The 3,926-nt window shown below is 40.6% G+C and overlaps 1 long non-coding RNA gene across 1 annotated transcript; it reads right to left on the reverse strand.

Moving 5' to 3' along the window:
* Positions 1–1,580: 1,580 nt before the first annotated feature.
* On the reverse strand, positions 1,581–3,186 carry LOC133272419 (uncharacterized). The gene is made up of 4 exons (XR_009744407.1): positions 3,032–3,186; positions 2,661–2,797; positions 2,127–2,223; positions 1,581–1,859 (listed from the first exon to the last, which is right to left on the reverse strand). It is a non-coding gene; the product is annotated as an uncharacterized LOC133272419 (long non-coding RNA).
* Positions 3,187–3,926: the final 740 nt, after the last annotated feature.

The raw sequence follows: 3,926 nt of genomic DNA on the forward strand, positions 1-3,926 counted from the left end.
TCCTGATTTTTATAGTCCGTTTTATTGCCATTTGCCTAAGAGTCTGTCAGATTTTTGTTCTGATGATTATTGATAAATTTTCAATTCATTGCCACTTCCTTGGTTTTTTCATCACATTTGTCGACGCCGTTATGGCTGGAGTTACATGCACACAATCAGTAATGCAGTTAGGGAATACTTTGTCTTTTGGCTCCCCAAAAAAGTCCCTTCAAATGATTAATAGAAGAAACGTAGAAAGTGCAGCATTTCAAAGTTGCCAAAACTTGTGGAATATTTCACATTTCAGTGGAGTCATCTGTTTAACAGCCCCTGTTTTGTTTTGTGTTTTACTCTCCCATACATATGCTTTTGGTTTTGAATCTTTATTGGTTTTGTCCTTTATTTCCACTCTTTCCTTAGTACAGACACATAGGAAATCATAACTGAAATAATATTCATAGTTTGGTGTATGGTGTGAATAGAAGCAAATACTCTCTGTTTCCATCTGAGAAGCAGACCAGGATGAAAAAAATTAATAACTTTATATCAGACCTGGTGCAGTGATGCTTAAAATGAAAGCACGATCAAGTCTTTATCATTTTTAATAAAAGAAATAGGCTGGGCCTGGGAAGAAAAAACAAATACAACGAGCTGAAATATTCTTGTAGTGAATTATTATCAAATCCTTGAAGCTGTTTAGCCCATTACATTGTCAGGTAAAGCTCCCCATGGATTTGAAAGGGTGCGTATTTATTCTGTTATTAAGTAATATATTTGGAAGTTTAGAAAGTATGGATCAAATCCTGGTTTATGCAGAGTATTAAATTTATACTGTTGGAGCTGGAAGTAAAATACGGGCCATGATTTGTAAACCCTGAAATGTTCTTGGCGCTTCCAGAGGAAGCACAGAATGGCTGTTTCAAATCTATTTCCTTTTAGCCTCATCACTCTATGTCATCTGTTAGCAAATATCCACTAGCGCTATTAATAGCTAAGGGAAATGTACATTTAAGACTTTGTTTTCTGGGGGTGTAAAAATGCACAAAAACAGGGGTTTTAGAGCTGACACAAACTGTAATTAATGGGTTATGGGGGTTTTAATCCTAATTGAAGGGGAAAAATATATATCCTTACAAAAAATAGAAGAGTATGCATGCGAATTAATTGCATCACCAATAGAGCAAGATGCCACAAGTCAGTGTACCGATTTGGGCAATACCCTTAACTAACTATCAAGCTATTTAACTGGCTCCAAAACTAGCAAATAAAATTTGCACTCCATAAGGTAGCAAATGCTCATTGTGTCAGCAGTTGTTAAGAAGAACAGAGTTGGTACCTGAGCAGTGAGATATTGGCTTAACTCCTCACCTCAGCAAGATTCATAACCCCATTTGTAATCTTAAACATAAAAGTGAGCACCAGGAAAGGGACACTTGGATACTTAGTGCACATCTGCTAAGATGCTCTTCCGTCTTGGGGCCTTAAAACTTGCTTCTTCTGCTGCTTAAACCCTCGAGCATTTTATAACTGATGGCAGGAGTTCTACTGGCTGCTGGAGGCAGAGCATGGCTGCAAGTGAATCATTTATATCAGGGAAAATACAATCCACAGCCAACGCTGTCTTGTTTGGGAACAGCAGCCCGGGCTGGGGGATCAGAGGGCTAGCAGGGAAAGGAAGGAAAGGAAAGATAGCCTCATCCATATTTTCAGAGCACCTTTATCACTCATTATCTAAGGGAGGAAACTGCTGCTTGGCTCTTGGTAACCTTAATCACAGTGTTTCACAGGTGTTCTTCTTGAATCTGCAGCCCCCCGAGTCATGTGGTTATGGGAGCCTTCCCAGTTTCACTGAAGTTTAACTTTCCCTGCAACCAGCACATCTAGAATTTTGGAATTAAAAGACCCAAGCACAGAAATAAAAAAACCAAATAAATAGATAATTAAATAAAAAATATTCCCTAATTTATTACTAAAAGTAACAATAAAATATCAAAGGCCTGACTTCTAATATTCATGGTCCAAAGGAGAAGACTCTTTTTAAATGCATGGTATGCTTATATTCACCTGACCCAAGAAAGCACAGTCAAAGTCCAAGTATTTGACCTGCCAATACTAACAAATACTAACTGCAGAAGTGTGTCACCCACCTTAGAAACGCCTTGTCTCCCCTGCTACCTTCTTTCCCTCCTGCTTGGCACTGGTTGACCATCTTTGCACTGCAGCAGCCAAGTTCTTCCTTCCATCCTGAAAGGCTGAGCTTTGAAGAGCAGTGGGTTCTTGGTTCATTTAAGATGACCGCAGTGAAACAGTTATTTATGCCTTGCTCCTGCACTTCTCAATTTCTCACTGAGCATTTTCCTTTGCTGAGATGAACAACAACTTTCTGCCATGCAACCTACAGCACATCAAACCGCCTGCCAAATTGTCATGGTGCTTCGCTTCCCCTGTCTCTATCTTAGACTTCAAGCCCTTATATGTAAGTGCTGTCTGGATGCGAAAGAAGCATCAAGCACTTTACAGACTTCGTGCTGTAAATAAATTTGACTGTGAAGGGAAGAAAGCTTAGTTAAGGTAAGGCTTTCCAAACTTGCAAGCTTTGTTGCCAAAAGCATATGAATATAACCCCAAGCCAACCAAAGAGCAAACAAAACCCCCTAAACCAAATCACTTCAAAAACATACCTTAACACAGGATCTTATGTCAGCCAGAGCTGTGGGTATGGAATGAGGCTGGAATGAGGCAGGACAGCCCCTGAGCTTTTCACTGTTTGAAAGCAGGTGTGCATAACTTCTGGCTGGCATTTTTGATTTGCTCCTCTCTAGAAAAGAAAGGATTCCTGTTAAATCCTTTTCAACATTCCAAAGCAGCTGGGCAGAGCTGACCCATCTTTCTCCCGCTTTTATTTAAATATAAGATAAAATAACCCAACAACCTGAACTCTCCCAAGCTCCCCAAGGAAATTAACTACAAAAAAACCATGCTAATGGAACATTAAAGTTGTAATGTAAAACCATAAAAGTCAGGAAATTCAGAGTTAGGGCTCCCATGGTACCTCTAAGTCTGTCACCTCATGCACATGCACTACGATAGGACCTCAGAAATGAACAGTTGGGGTAAATGCAAGTATCTTGCTTGGGTATTTTATTTATTCCTAAGGTTGTTTTGTTGCTGGTAACCTTACTCGGGCACTAATGCAGGCAGTGCTCAGCACAGGACTGCAATGACCAAGTGCTCACAGAACACCATCACTAAGCAGGCAAAGGCAGCAGAGGCGATTCAGGGTGCTTGTCCAAACTTCAAAGCAGCAGAGATGCATAGATTTGTGTTCCTTTTATGCGCAATTTTAGCATAAGGTTAAGTAACCTCCAGCGGCAGCCATACAAGCGCTGCAGTTTGGTTGGGGCAGGAGATCAAGTTTTTCATAGAACAAATTTAGAAGAGAAGAAGCAAGAGAAAGGGGAAGCGGGGCAGCTGTGCGCGCGCGATGGCAGATACCTCATTCTGCGATTCTGTCAAAATAATACTGTGGCGATAGCATTTATGAGGGGGATTTATAGGACGATTTTGCAGCCCACATGTGTGTAAGAGTCACCAAAGCAATTCATATCGAGGAAAGAGGGCAACACATTTCAGCAAAGCAATTTTTAGCTAATACCCTTCCCGATATGCAATATATACATTTATATAATCGAAGGTCTGTGCACAATAAACCGAGCAGATCGGTATCTTGCCCCAAGTTTTGCCTTTTGACGCCCTCCTCAGCCCTAAGCACAAACAATGAGCCACGACTCAATAAGCACAACTGACCGGAAGAATCAAAACAATTCCTGGAAAAAAATTAGGTTATCATTCATTAGCTCTCTATCATTTGGCCACCAGTAGGCTGCAGGATATGAGGGCCATTTAATTAGGCCCTGCACTACTCTCTGGTGTGAAAAAGGCTCTCA

The sequence above is a fragment of the Pezoporus flaviventris genome, unplaced genomic scaffold (assembly GCF_033815535.1).
Source record: "Pezoporus flaviventris isolate CSIRO_AGI_PZ_B2104156 unplaced genomic scaffold, CSIRO_AGI_Pfla_v1 ptg000029l, whole genome shotgun sequence".
In the NCBI taxonomy this organism is placed as follows: domain Eukaryota; kingdom Metazoa; phylum Chordata; class Aves; order Psittaciformes; family Psittacidae; genus Pezoporus; species Pezoporus flaviventris.